The sequence below is a fragment of the Ictalurus furcatus genome, chromosome 4 (assembly GCF_023375685.1).
Source record: "Ictalurus furcatus strain D&B chromosome 4, Billie_1.0, whole genome shotgun sequence".
NCBI lineage: Eukaryota > Metazoa > Chordata > Actinopteri > Siluriformes > Ictaluridae > Ictalurus > Ictalurus furcatus.
In genome coordinates, this window is record NC_071258.1 from 6,803,457 (window position 1) to 6,819,051 (window position 15,595).

General features: G+C 43.8%; 1 protein-coding gene across 2 annotated transcripts in view; it reads left to right on the forward strand.

Moving 5' to 3' along the window:
- Positions 1-15,595, forward strand: part of sipa1l3 (signal-induced proliferation-associated 1 like 3) — a 100,831-nt gene that overhangs the window by 34,826 nt on the left and 50,410 nt on the right. For both annotated transcript variants that reach the window (XM_053622686.1, XM_053622688.1), the window contains exon 2: positions 1,550-1,617. The gene's annotated coding sequence lies outside the window, so the exon portion shown is untranslated. The remainder of the gene's footprint in view (positions 1-1,549; positions 1,618-15,595) is intronic.

Genomic DNA, 15,595 nt, shown 5'->3' on the forward strand with positions numbered 1-15,595 from the left:
CCATAGTGTATGAATGGGTGTGTGAGTGTGTATGTGATTGTGCCCTGCGATGGACTGGCACCCTGTCCAGCGTGTACCCCGCCTTGTGCCCGATGCTCCCTGGGATTGGCTCCAGGTTCCCCCGCGACCCTGAAAAGGAGTAAGCGGTAGAAGATGGATGGATGGGTGGATGGACTACTTGAGTTGGCGAAATTGCAATCGCACCGAATAGTTTTGCGTGGTCCTTCTCAGTGATGTTTGTTGATGTATGTTAAATGAGACCTTTTAGCTGTACTCATGTTCATCGCGTGTGAATCAGAGAAGGCTTTGGTGGAATGCGTGTTGCGATGGCGTCACACGACGCGTCTTGGCCCAAATCTGCGGTAATTTTGAAAAATCGCAAACTCCTCCGAATGTTGCAGCGTTTGCTTGATTTTGCAGTAATTTCATCATTCGTGAAATCGCAGGTACGATGGAGGGACTGGTACATTATTGTATTATATTATATATTATATTATAGTACAGTATAGTACAGTATATTATAGTATGTTATAGTATAGTATAGTACTTTACTGTATTATAGTATGTATATATTATATTATAGTATAGTATAGTAGCTACCATTTTTTGCAGAACCATTTAGGTTTCCAGGCAACCAAAACCTGGGAGCGTGCAGCACACTGGCACTTTTATTTGCCCAGTGGGTTAGCTAATACATTTAGGAAAAAGAACCCTTATGACATCATACTGATTTGTTGATAAATTAGAGCCTGCTTTTTGACTAGATTAGCTAGATGTAGCTATGCAAAATGGAAAACAATAGCCGTAGGGACTTATTCAGGACGCAATAACAGGGTTGCTATTAAACACCATTTAAACCAGGTGAATTATTCTAAGTACCGTTCGTTTTTCTCCATTAGCGGAGCTTTCTTGTAGGCAAAGCCTATAAAGCTGACCATTTTTGTCATAGTAGCAGTTTGCGCATGCAGGCGTTATCAGGGGAACACGTAGGAAATGAATGCCGATCACTACAGGGATTTGAGCAGCGCACGTACTGCTACGCTTCCTCAAAGTAATTCAGCAGCGTGTGTATTTTCCAACTTTAGGTTCTTCTCGCCCCCGTCTTTTTCTCTCGGGTTTCCTTTTCCCCTTCACATTTTTTCATTCTTTCCCACTCCCTCGCCTCGCGTTCAGGTAGTTATTAGGGCCATGGCAGCATACCAGCTGATCCCAAAAGCCAGGGAAAAGAGCGAGGCCACGGAGGAAATAAAAGGACGGGGCGTCAGGAATGCCGTGAATGTTATTCTGTAGATATTTTCTCTGTTCCCTGGCTTTTGGCCTTTCTCTCTCACTCTCTTGTCTCTCCCAGCTGTCATAATAACACTGAGCATATTGAAAGCTCAGCTGACCAGCATGAAAGAGCCCAGTCTAATCACCCGTGCACATTAGGCCCAGCGTATTTACCTGCACATGACAATTATTCAGCATTCGCATGAATGGAACTATTTAATGCTAAACCAGACTTGCGTTAAGTGGGAAAAAAAAAATGTGTTTTACGTTTCTGTTTCAGATCAACCACGATTCCAAACCACAGACGTGTCCTGCAGCCATGAGGAACAGTGGAGATCTCTAAGAAGTGTACGTATTGAAGTATTTATAGTAAACGTCATGGTAATGAAGGAGAAGAGCTGTTCAGTCCGTACAGTTTGTTTGTGTGTGCGCGATTGTTGCAGTCAAAAATGCTTGCTTTTGTGTTTCTCTCTCTTTTTTTTTTTGTTTTCCTTTTTCTTTTTTTAATTTGCGACACAACTTGTGGAGTTTTTATGCATGCTTTTTTAAAATAATTTTTTTTTGTAGAAAACCTCATGAATTTTGCACGATCATTCGCAGTGACGTTTGTTGGCAAATGAGACCTTTCAACTGTGCTCGTGTTCGACACGTGAACCGAAGACCGCTTCGGTCGCATGTTGTAATGACGTCACACGGCACGTCTTGCGAGCTCCTCCGAATATCGCAGAGTTTGCTTGTATTGTCCGTTAATTCAGTTGTTCAGTCGTTTCTCCTGCTGATAGATGAATTAATATGTTACTTAGACATTACATGTCTATACATTTAAACTCGCGTTTATTCTTTTGGCCGATGATTGATTGATTTTTAACCAAGTGAGGCAGGATCCAATCCAGGCATGAAGACCTGAGAAGTCAGCCAGGACAAATATTGGAGGCTTATACCATTTATTTATTTATTTTTCTCCCCTTCAGACCGAGTACAAGTCTGTTTTTGGTATTTGCTGATTCTGATTCCGGTACTGCTACAAAAATGAGTAACCTACGTAGTATAAATCAGTCAGGGACACCACAGAGCATTTTATTTAGCTCTGTTTACGTCCGCCCAGTTCAATTACGTGAGTAAATAAACTAGGCTACTAGGCTCGTTCTTTATTATGGTAGCTAGTTGGATTTTTTTTTGCCACGGATGGAATAGTGTTGCACTGAATAAGAGCAAGATTTTGTTTCAGTTATGTGTGGCTGCGAGTAAAGTACGCTTTATTCTTTATATTCGCGTCGGAATCCCTCGTCTATGAACAGTAGCGGCTGATCATCATGAACGGCGTACCGAGTAAGAGTTGTTACTTTTCCCTCACTTAGCATTGTCTAGACATTTTTTTTTTTTTCCGGATTAAGGTCCTCAGAAATCTCTGTTTACATGGTAGTTTCTTAATCAGAGTATCGTCTTAATTGGGTTAATATCTGAATATCGTTGTCCATGTAAACGTACTGATTTTGTTCTAAATACGTACAGACTGAATTGCATTTTTCTCTATTAACGTGTACATGTTCCTTACCGCCTTACGGTGCATCTTAGCCCATTTTATTTTGTCCATTTGCGACGCCTCAAAAATTTCACAACCCGCTCAGTCTGGACTGATCCCCTATTCCTACAGTCCTTCCTACCCTTCGAAAGTATTGGAACAGCAAGGCCAATTCTGTTGTTTTCGCTATACGTTGAAGACGTTTGCGTTCGAGATGAAAAGACGACCGATCAGAATTTCAGCTTTCATTTACTCGTGTTCACATCTAGGAGTGTTAAAGTTAAACTTAAAACATGGCAACTTTTATTTTGAACCCACGCATTTTTGTTTTTCAAGTGGTCAAATAGTATTGGAACACGTGCCTGATAGGTGTTTCTTCTCGCTGCCCACCAGGTGTGCAAGGGATATGCAACCAGATATTAAGTGCTATTTACGTTAAGACGATCCGTTCCTGTACTTTTGTACGGCGGGTTTCAAGTCGAACACCTCTGCTCAAGGTCCTGGCTGACCTGAGCTCATAACGCAAATCTGCCAAGCTAGCACCGCACTAATCTGCGTAATCGCGAACACGGCATGCCTCTGTCGCGCGAGAATGTGTCTGAGTATCTGTAAGTATCTGTAATCCTCACCATTCTTTCCACTGCTGTTTTCTATATCGCACGCTGGGATTCTGCTTGTAATGATCTTTCTCACAAAGCACCAATCAGATCACCCTCTCGAGTATACAGAGCCTGCTCACAGAGCCCAGCACGCATAGTACAGATATCATCAGTCTGAAGACTCGCATTCATTCAGCGCTGCAGCGGCCTACAGATTTCAAAGCGCTATAGAAAACCCAGAGAAAGAGGCGAGGAGGAACCGTCAGACACTCTTTGTGAGAGTGTACAGTAACGTCTCTTTCTCATCTCTCTCTGTCTCTCTCTCTCTCTCTTTCTCTCAGCCCTCCCGTTTCTCTACCTCTGTCTGACCCCAGAGCACGGTAGGGTGTTGCTCTTTGTGTGTGTGTGTGAGAGAGGTATGAGAGTCGTAACAGTTCTGGATTCTGTTTGCATTTGCTGGGAAAATGTATTGCGAATGACAGGATCGAGAGGGGGAGGCTTCGTTCTGAACACTTTCCTTACGAGTTATAAGCTCTTTATCTGCTTTATCTCTTCTCATAGATGATGTACTGCCTGCCAAGTTATTAGCCAAAGCTATTCATCGACGCTTAATGCAAGATATGCCACGAGCGCAAGAGAGTGTACGACGAGCAAGTAATGTTTTGTCGTGCGGTTCAGTAAGGTGCGATGGTGTGAGCAGAATTACTGTTACCATCAAGAAAGGCCGTTATTTTACCATAACAGCGCATGCTTACATCACAGAAACCTGCCAAGTATGAATTTTCACCTGTCAGTGAACGACGTGTGACCATTTATATGTACGTTTAATGGTATGGAATATACACGAGACAAGTTCCTGTTCTCACACATGGTGTAGTAGCTATATAGTAGCTATAGCTCTTACCAGCCTCTCTTTTTTTTTTACCCTCTCTCGCGCTATTTCTTGAAGTATGAAATACATCCCGTCATGTTACCTGGAAACTTCTGGAGACTCCTTCCTCCAGCTCCTTACAGAAAACTTCAAATAAACAAATATACGCTTTCCTTTGTTATATAATAACACATTTTAATCTGTTTATTATTAGTCTTAGGGCGTTTTCAGACCTGTAGAGCCGTGCTTTGTTCCGAAACGAGGACTTAAATTGCCGCGGCGTTGTTTTCTCCTCGGTTCGCTTTCGCAAAGCAACTTTTCAGGTCAGTTGTGAGTCAGCTGACTTCTCATTGGCCAGAGTGCGCCTGTTTACGTTCCAGAGCTCCGTCCAAAAACGGTCATCCGTCAAGATGGATAGACAGCAGCTCCACGAGCTTATTGTGACTTGCTTTCCAGATGTAGTTATTATAATTGATCAGTTTAATCGCTCCGTGAAACATGGATTCCCGCTCAAAGCCCATCTCCTTGAGACGCTCGTGAAACACTTTGTAAACCTCTGTTTTTCTGAAAGTAGTTTGTGAGACCAAATATCAGTGATGCACTTTACCTCGTCTTTTGTCCAAGTTATACCAGGATTCACGTTGCGAGCCGTTAGCAAATCAAACATGCTTTTATCTTAACGCAGTTCCCATTATGCATCGCTATACAGGTTGGTTCATTGGCCCGTCGGGTTATGTAGAACATCCGCCCCGACATATGAGTCCCGAGTGTGAATGAGAAACGGTAACGTAATTAAAACAAGCACATTATTTGTAGTAAAGCTGGAACTACTGTCCGAGCTGCTGTTTAAAAAAACAAACAAAAACAAACAAACCACGAATCAACGCTTTCTGACCAATCAGATTCATGTTGCAGTCGAAGTTACTGTAAAACTCTTTGCTCTTTTTCATGCAAATCTGGATCTCTTCCATGAGTCGCTTAATCGCTGCACAGCTCCTCTGAAATTGCACGTTTTCAAGGCTTTATTAAGCAGATTTTTTAATTAGGATGTAGAACATAGCTGCAGGGTGAATAAGAAGGAACGCCCCCGGTGAAGGCCTCCTCCGTCCGGCTGGTCCTCCGCCGTGGCGTCAGACCCCCTGCCTCATGCCGTTTCCCTTCATCAGGAGTGTCATCACTCCTCATTAGTTTGTCATCGGTGCTCTCTGGTTACCGGAAGAGCCTGTGAAGTTCAGGATTCTCCCCCCATCCCCCCCGTAGCTCGTCTCTCATCCTGTTTGCTCGTAACGTCACGAAAATATACCCTTGGACAGAAAATAAAGTCCTGTGAGGAGTCAGTAGGGAGTCCATTTAGCTACTGCGCGCTCTCGTGTGTTTCTTAGCCACTAAACTGGGCTGATGCTCAGGGACTAATGAAACGAGAAAGCTCAGCACGCAGGAGGTGCTTCACTTTTAATTCGAGTGCGGCTCTAACCCTTCAACCTTCCAGCACACTCCTCTTCACTACGGCTTCAATTTAGCGTGCCCCGTGTTGACAGCTCCCTGATCGGCTTCATTTAATGCATTCAGCACCGCGCACGTCCGTCCCAGTGCTGTACATGACTCACACATGCCTACTGCAGTGTGTGTGTGTGTGTGTGTGTGTGTGTGTGTGTGTGTGTGTGTGCGCACTCCAGACCACAACTCCTACAGGCTGTCATCGTTACTCAGCTCCCTGCAGGGGAGTGTAGGCCGCAGGTGTCCAGGTAGGAGATAAAGCGAGGCACAGGAGATTTTGAACAGAAATGGCCAGATAGACTTGTACGATATAAACATTTGATAATGATGATGAGTCTTTATTGATCACATATACATTACAGCACAGTGAAATTTTTTTCTTCGCATACTCCAGCATGTCAGGAAGTTGGGGTCAGAGCGCAGGGTCAGCCATGATACAGCGCCCCCTGGAGCAGAGAGGGTTAAGGGCCTTGCTCAAGGGCCCAACAGTGGCAGCCTGGCAGTGCTGGGGCTTGAACCCCCAACTTTTCGATCAGTAACCCTTAGCCGCCAAGCCACCACATGCCCCGTTGATCGTTCTTACATGATCTTCCACTACCACGATGTCCAGGGACATTGACAGTTGTTCAAGTTTGCCATTTAACTCTTGAATTTGCTCTTTTTAAAAGGGGAAAACCGTAAGAGATTTTACTCTGAGTTTAGTAGGTTTGGTCTTATTTTCCAGTTGCTGTTAAATCGCTTTTTTAAAATACGTTTTCAAATGAAAATGTCAGACCTTTATACAAAAAAAAAACTTGTCATGCTTAAATCTTGCGATTGTTTTGGATTCCATGAAGGATGAGTCGGTCAAGCCAAACGAACAAATGTCTTGAGACGGTCGTCGAATAGGTTCCGCCTAACGCGATGGCTGTGAAGTTGGGTGATTTTAATATCTGTCGGAAAACATGCCGGCGTCTGCGGCTTTAAGATAGACCAGGATGAATCGTGTTGTATCTTTTAACACGTCTTTCCTTTCAGTCCATTTTGTCGTCCTATGTAAACATTAATAGTCTCCGCCGTCTGACTTCAGCACAGAGAAGCAGTCTTTTATCTGATGCGTCTTAGCTTCTCTTGTCCGTGCTTGCCGAACAGATAAAGCCAGGCTAGCCTTCCACGCATGGAAAGTCTTTGGTCTGAAAACATGTATTAAATGAAGTCAAATGAAACCATGTGTTGTTTCTCAGCTCTACTTCTCTCTATAAGTATAATGAACTTAGTTCCTCCTCTCTACTTGTCTTGTCAGGTTTAGTTATACAGTCCCAGCTTCAGTTTTGCGAGCACTACTGAGCTTGTCACTGGGGAATTAATCCCAAAACTGTCTAAATGTTAATGTTGGTGACTAGCAGCAACTGCTGACTTGTAACCAGCTACTGGTATTTTGTGTGGTAATGATGTGACGTGTACGTGACACGTTACATAATTCTGACCCCGAGAAAACCTCCACTGCATCCATTGTTCCTTCCCATCCAAAGCCAATAGTTACGCTGAGATACTGAACACGATCTCACCGGTAATTTACTAAATCTCTAACGGATTGAGTTTTCTCGATTGCCACTGCCAGCAAGCAGTTCACGACCTGTTCCTCACTCACAGCCCTCCATCACGGGTGCCTTTGCTTCAGGAACCTATACTTACTCCAAAAAGTATGAGAGAAAAGCAGTAAAAAGGTTTTTTTTTGTCACAACAATTTATCAGAGAAGGCTACTTTCACGAAACTGGTTTCAATCAGCGGGATAACTGATACGAGTTACCCAGCCGCCGATGTTTTGCACTTGCGTTGATTTATGATCCTTTGCCCTGCAGAAATCTGCTGCCGTGACGAGTCATTTTCCTGTAAATTTACCCAAAGACACTCAACAGCAGCACTCCATGGCTTGGGGTTTTGTTTCCGTGTGTCATTTTTTCCGTCGTTGTGGATGATTCAATCGCTAATCGAGATCTTTTTTTTTTTTTTTTAACGGGAACGCTCAAGCAAGGAGAAATCAATATCACGCAAACCTATTGCCAGATCTGTGAGGAAGCAACACTGTACATGGTCCACATTAGACAGGAAGGGATTGTGATGTCTGGCTGAAGATTCGAAGCTCACAGCTGGAGGAAATGGCTTGCATTCTTTCTGGAGGTCAAAACATATTGGAGGGAACCCGCTGGAGATTGTGTAACGTGTCCTGAATGCACCATCAGAGAATCAGGATGCACTTAAAATTCCAGCCTGGTCAGCAAATTGGCTTTTTGGTGAAGACACACATGCTCGAATCCTCATTCCAAGGTTGCTTCTTGTTGTTGTTGTTGTTGTTGTTGTTTTTTTGTTTGTTTGTTTTTTACTGCTGCAAGACTTAAAGGAATGGATCAACAGAAAATTTTTTATTTCCTCATTACACCAAAAGTAGTCATTCAGAGCTAGTGCGCTTTATTTCTGTTCATCAACTGTTCAGCTGTTCATCATGTGAGTGTCGAGATGGACCTGAGGAACTGGCCGTGGTAGTGGTTTCTGCACCGTTTTGTACGGAAACGGAAAATGTGGAGGAAGGATTGGACGGCCAACGAGAATGGTCTGTTCTGCAAAGAGAACTGGAGGTATAGTTTTATACTGTGCATCATCCATCCATCCATCCATCCTTCCATCCCATCTTCTGTACCGCTTATCCTACATAGTGTCACAGGGAGCCTGGAGCCTATCCCATGGGACTCGGGGCACAAGGCAGGGGACACCCTGGACATGCCTCCGCAAGTCCCCCGGCCTTGTGCCCCTGGGACTCCAGGCTCCCTGTGACCCTGTGGAGGATAAACGGTATGGAAAATGGATGGATGGTGAGTCTTATCGTGTCGTAAACATGCTGTGTATGCGTGTTCGCTATATAAACCTCCGGCGCAAAAAAGACGCAAATCGTGCACAAAACATGGTCTTAGCCGACCGACTGTTGTAATTTTAATGTTTTGCAAAACTCTTCCTTTAGTAGCAAAAGCTACCTTTCATGCATTTCTCAGCCATTTCTCACTTTCTACGTTTGATGTTCTGTAATTAGGACAGCATAGTTCAATTAAAAGAAAGAAAGAAAGAAAGAAACGGTGCAGTGCTGTATCAGTGATGTCTTATTATCCCATAGGGCATATAAAATCGAATCTCTGGCACTCAGTCACTTGTCGGTTCATATCTTGACACAGACGACAGAAAAGCGTGAGCGGATCTAATAACTAGTTTGCTCACATTAAACAATTACGTACTGTATGTGTGTGGCTGAGAAACCATGTCAGCATGCTGGTGCGGCAGACAATAATCTAATCTCCAACCCGACCGACGCCAGCGCCGCTGCACACATGCCTCTACGGTGCGTGTGTGGACATCTTTTGTTATGGCAGCGTAAGTCATATCTGTAGTATAGGCTTTGGCAGGTCTGTCTTGCCTCAGAGGTGAGCTAAGGTTCCTTCTCCAAACTATGTAGACGGTTCTCGAAGTGATGCTCTACTGTATTTGTTTTCTTATGGAGTCTGAACTCCAGCACAGAAGAAGAAGGGCTGTTAAGGTGTCTGGAATGTGTGTATGTATATATGTATGTGCGTGTATATATGTTATTTATATATATATATATATATATATATATATATATATATATATATATATATATATATATATATATATACAAGCACAATAATTGTGATGATATTTTTTATGTGTAATTGTGCTTTTTTTTTGTATGTCCTAAAATGTACAATGGGCTTTGTAGTGCTTTAATATTTTATATATTAGATGTTTACATATTAGATGTTCAGTCTAATGCTTAATCAAAGTAGTTAATAGATGAGAGACACACCTTATTTTTGCAAATACAATAAGCTTGGTCTCTTCCCAGAAAGACCCCTCCCAATATACACACACACACACACTCAGCCCCAGAGGCCAAGGCCCTTAGAGCACTTCATTCCCATAACTGGAATCTGGCCCGCCCCTTATTAGCATATAAGAGAGAAGAAGACGTAAGCAAGACCATCCTCCTGGGCTTCCCTGCAGTGATTTAGTGTACACACACACACACAAGTGCGCGCACACACACACACACACAAAAACAACTACTCCTTGCTCTCTCCACTCAGTCTGTATTCAGGGAATAATATATCAGCAAAGCAACCCAGTTAGGCTTGTGAATCTACATCACTCCGCACTGCATTATGGGATCATCCCACCATTTTGGAAGGGCTAGTTCTTTATTTGCATGCTACAAACACGTCCACACACACCATGACTTTTGTGTTCGTGCTATTCCAGGCTTGTCATGCTTAAAAGGAAAAAGGGCTGTAACACGGCAAACTTCAGACGGATGCCAAGCGACATTATAGAGACAAAATTAGTCTTATTGACAGTGTGGATCCATACGATCTCCCAAACGGAGTGGAGTAGTACTCTGGATATGCCTCCTTTTACCCTGTATTCACACTCGCAGGTCATAAGCCGCTCATGTGGTTTGTAGTTTGCCTTTTGTGGGCGTGTACCATCCAGCTTTTTTTTTTTTTTTTTTAAAGTTCCGATGAGAAATGGTAGTAGCCGAAATGTCTAGACTACAGTCCACTATACGATTTTTACACACCACTTTTGTTTAAAATGTATTTAAGTTTGATCAGTCCTCGATCACTCCTACTTCCTTCCAAGCTTTATTTCTCTTTAGAATGTCTCTATACACATTTAATGGGAGAGCCACACCTCCTTCACTGACAGACGTAAGGCCACACCTCCTTCACTCAGACTGATGGCTACAGAGGCCACACCTCCTCCAGTGACAGCTGCAGAGGCCACACCTCCTTGACTCAGACCAACGACAAAAGGACAGCATTTCTAATTCAGTCCAGCCAAGTCAAACGCTGTTCAGTTGTCTGTGAGCAATTTTTAATTACTACTTTCCCCGGCGTTTAATTATGGGCTGTTTGAGTCATGTCGTCATGGCAAATTGCTTTAATTTGAGGAATGCACTGCATATAAGCTACAGTGCACATGCATGCACTTAAAATGAGTCACTGGTCTCAGACAGCTGCTTTTTTTAACCATGAGATTAATAGTCACATGTCCACGTAAACATAACCTAACGTAACATAATAAAATGTAAACATAATAATAATAATAATAATAATAATAAACATAAAAATACGATTCCATGTGAGCGAGAAGTTTGTTTTGGTCATTTTGACAGCTTGAATTCCTGAGCGATGTTAACGTCGCAAGTTGATCACGTTCACACCTTTAAAACTTTGTTGACTCTTAGCCCAAATAAAGAGCTGTTCATGCATTTATCGTGTCCCGATCGATCGCTGCCGTCACGTGCGAGTGCTCGAACCCGTCCGTAATAGACTTCGGAAGTGGAAGTTTTGGATAGGCGAGTCTGACGCAGAGTGTAATCACAATTCTAACCGCAGAGTTGATTCTTAACATTTACCAAGACATTTAATGGAAATGTTGACGGCTTGATTCCTGATGGGGTTTGTGGTGTTTTCTCCGCCTTTGCATTGTTCGAGGAAACGTTTTAACAGCTAGTTAATTAAATCTTTAGCATCAGTCAATAGCTAGCTCGTGGGCAGTGTCCATATTTCCTAGTTGCCTAGCAACAGGGATCCCACAACATTGGTTTTAGCAGTTAGTGTACTCACACTCTGCGTTAAAAGCACAAATTCGCGCTTTGCTTTTTGAGTGCACCATAACCATTAGGAAGGGTGTGTGTGTGTGTGTGCGCACGATACCTCAGCATCCCTGCACTCTGCCCTCAGCATGCCGCATCAGGGCATTCTGGGTAAAATGTGTACCGTGTTGCCATGGTGATGGAATTTTGGACCACGGGATCTGTACGGTGGACAAAGTCACCATACCGCAAACACACACTTGTAGACAGATAGACACGGCCACTATGGATGTACATACCGATGTTAACATGTAAGTATGCATCATGGGCACACACACACACACACACACACACACACACAGCTTATTCCTCGCACATCACAACTCATACATGAGGAAAAGATTAGGCTGGACTATATGCAGGGGAGACGGATATTGATTGTGTGCCCCTCGCTCTCACTCTCTCTCTCACATGCACGCGCACGCACACACACACACACACACACACACACACACAGACTACGTTTTCATACAAGCAAATAATCTGATAGTAATCTGAAAAGCCTTCATGTAAACACCTTTATCGATCCGATTGAGCTCGTTCCGAATGAAATTCCGATCGGATTGGAAGAGGTGGTCTATCAGATTCAAAAATACCAAGTGCAACGGTGCATATGTTCACGTCTTAAATATGGCGTCCGCTGGAAAGAACCGGTCGATGGAGGAGACCAGATAATTTGCTGAGCATACTAAAAGACAAAAAGATTGTGGAGAGACTGGACGGAAGAAAAGTTCGTAATAACGATCCCTTCGATGAAGTGTTTGAGGAAATTCAGTTTGGATTCAGGATTCAGTCGGTCAGTGGAACAAATGAAAAACCATGGTAACAGGTTTCTATATGTCAACAAAGCAACACAACAAATCCTATTAGGTCATTTGGTGTCACGTCCGTGGCGTTCTTTCTCCGCTATTGTATGGTTGGCATGACGACAGACGCTTGGGCAGAAGCTTTGTTTGTAGTGTAAATGAACATTTGAATCAGATTGCAATGTTTAGGGCACGTAAAAACAGATCTGCAATCGGATTGACGAAAATGGGTGTATGCATGCGCACACACACACACACACTAAAGGGGATGCCAGTCTCTGCTACACACTCCATCAATAGTTATCAATTCAGCTCTAGTTGCTCCATTCACCATGCAGGACATGCTTCATCATATTGTGTGTGTGTGTGTGTGTGTGTGTGTGTGTGTGTGTGTGTGTGTGGAAGCCGGTTAGCTTGGCATTACGAGTACACACAGACAAAAACAGCAGCTGTCAGCTCACACTTATCAAATTTATTGCGACTCTATTGTCTAACCCAGTACAGAGGTGCCTGAAGGCACCGTCTCTCACTCACGCACACACACACGCACACAGCCTAACTGTCGTTATTCAGCAGAGGGACGTTATATCGCACCACTGTGTGCTCCATAAATGCAGACATGCCTTCTAAACATTTTCCAGTGCCTCACTCGTGTGTGAAGGTGTGGAGGGAGGTTCTCTGGCTGTGTTCCAAACCGACTCACACCTAAAGGAACAGAGCCAAAGATTACATTTAGCCGCATTCCCACTTTACCCGAAATATAGTCGATGAGCCGAGATATTTGATTTCCGAAGCCGGATTCTTTAGCTTTGTGTTGGCGCTACAAGGCGAGTAAGCTATTAGTTTATGGAAACGAAAGAATGGCGCTGGCCGCCATCTTGGAGCTGGCCTCACTTTCTTTCTGAAAGCACCAATTCAGATTGGATTAGTTTTACACAGGGAGGTGGGGTAATGTAATTGTTTAGTCTCATCCGAATCCATCATGTGAGTAATAAAAGGACAAATGAGTTTAGTATTGAAATGAGGTGTGTGTAGTACACACGGAAGTTTCAGTGCGTCTCATACCTGTTTTTATATTTATGTAGCCTTCGCACTGAGTGACAAATCGTCGCTTCGGGTTAGTCGGTAATAGCAGACTCACCTGCCGGATGTCACTCATGCCACGCTAAAGATGGCACACTAATATATATGCCCTTTCCATTCCAGCAGAGCGTTTCTATAGTAACGAATATCTGACACTTTTTTTTTTTTTTTTTTAAATCAAATGACTGTTACAAACTAAAAAGTGCGTATTTAGTGCTTCTTTTTTCACCTCGGTCTGGAGGAGCTGATAAGTTGCTCCTGCGTGCTAAGCCGAGCTGACACTCCCCCACCCACCTCTCGACCCAGGGGCATCACTTCCTGCAGCTCACCTGCGCTAAAATTACCACGACATTTCCAGGAAATTCATCCTACCCGTAAAGCAAAGTGACGCAGGTAAATAAGGGTTTACCAGAAGCACCCACAGGAGTCAGGATCAGGTCAAAACAACACTCCAATACTGGTTTCGAATGAATTCTTTCTTATCCAGTTTAATAAATGAAGTTGTTTGTCAGGCATATCAGGTAAGTCCCCTGATCTGAGACCTGTCGGTGTCTTTTTAAACCTTGATAATATCTACTGTGCGTTCAAAATGGCGTACTGTGACCGTGCCTGCCGAGCTGGATTCAGTACTTACTGCTCAGCCGTCGATTCAGTACTGTGTACCCATCAGTATATTTGTGTAGTATGAATACAATCCAACAGGGCAGCGTTAGAGTTAGCGGTGGCTCAGCGGGTAGACTTCGGAAGACTGTCGGGAAAGTCGTGAGATCAAATCCAAGCCCTGCCGTGCGGCCACTGTTGGGCCCCTGAGCAAGGCCCTTAACGCTCAACTACTCGGCTGTATAAATGAAATAAATGTAAGTCGATCTGGATGAGGGGATAAAAGAGTAACTGTTTTTACTTGTTTCAACATTCAACAAGTTAACAGTTTACTCAGGTGTTGTTAAACGAGTACGGTTTAACCTCAAGGAATGACGTTGAAGACGTATAGCACTTGCACGTAAAAAGAGCCGACGCACTGCATTCGTATTATTCTGACAGCTCTTCCGCGCCATTCCCGTTGCCTTATGGGATAGTGCAGCGTCCACTGGTTCCATGCTTCAGAATCTCGGCCGGAGCAGTAGGTCATCCGGGTATTTCTCGCCTCCTTTTGGCGTACTGCTTTCTTCTATGTACAGTAGGCAGGGCCGCCAGAGCAACGGGGCGAGCTGGCATTTGACCCGGCACTTTTCAACCTACCGGGGCAATACCAGACAGGTCTGACTCGGTTGAAAAACCAATCAGTTCAGCTGGAGGTGGGACATTTCTCCTAAAGGGGATCTCCTATGAGCGATAACGGGTTAACCGTGCTTTGGTGCTCATCACTGCTTAATAAATGTGTGTTGAGTCAGTATTGCTAACGTTTCAATATTTTAAGTGACATATGCACATGTATTCTGAATCGATTACAGGGACAGTCCTCAAATTACATCCTTCAAATAAAGTAAGTAAGGCTTGCTGGGAAAATGTTTAGCGAAACAAACCATGACATCACCGAACACGAACATGTCTTTGATTTGACAAATATTTTAGAGTTAGTGTGATCTGACTTTGTGAACGAATTTTTGGCTGTTATTGGCGGCCCGAGGAGTAAAATGCAAAAGGATGGGTGTGAGGTCGAAACAAACTACGCCGACGTTCATTAAAAGGTGTGTCGTGCCCTGTTACTGTATTATAACCAGACCCTGACTCCACAGCAATATATATAGTTAGTCTGTATGGTTTTTTTTCCTAATAGTTAAATGATATATACCTCCTCTCTCAGACAAAAAAAAAAATTTGCCCCACCACTTTTAGAGTTTTTTCAGCTGTCATTTTTTCCCCTCCATTTTCTTTGCCGATTTCCGCCTCTCCCCTGTCACAACTGGTGACAGCTAACAATCGGTGATGATAAAGGCTAACGCGTGCTTCCTCCGAGACACGTGAAGCCAGCTACTGCGTCTTTTCAAACTGCTGTCCGTGCAGGGTAACACACTCCGAGGAACGCGCTCTCCGTCCCTCTCCCACATACACGAGCTCACAGACCACACAATTGGCCAGTGTCACTGTGATTGACAAGGGAACGAGTACCATCCCTCCCACCCAGAGAACACAATCCGTTTTGCCCTCTACACGACGATATCTGTGGCATCGTCGTGATTCGAGCCTGCAAACTCCCAACAAAAAACCCTTTTCGTCTGCGCCACTTGGGAGCTGGCAGAACTAGC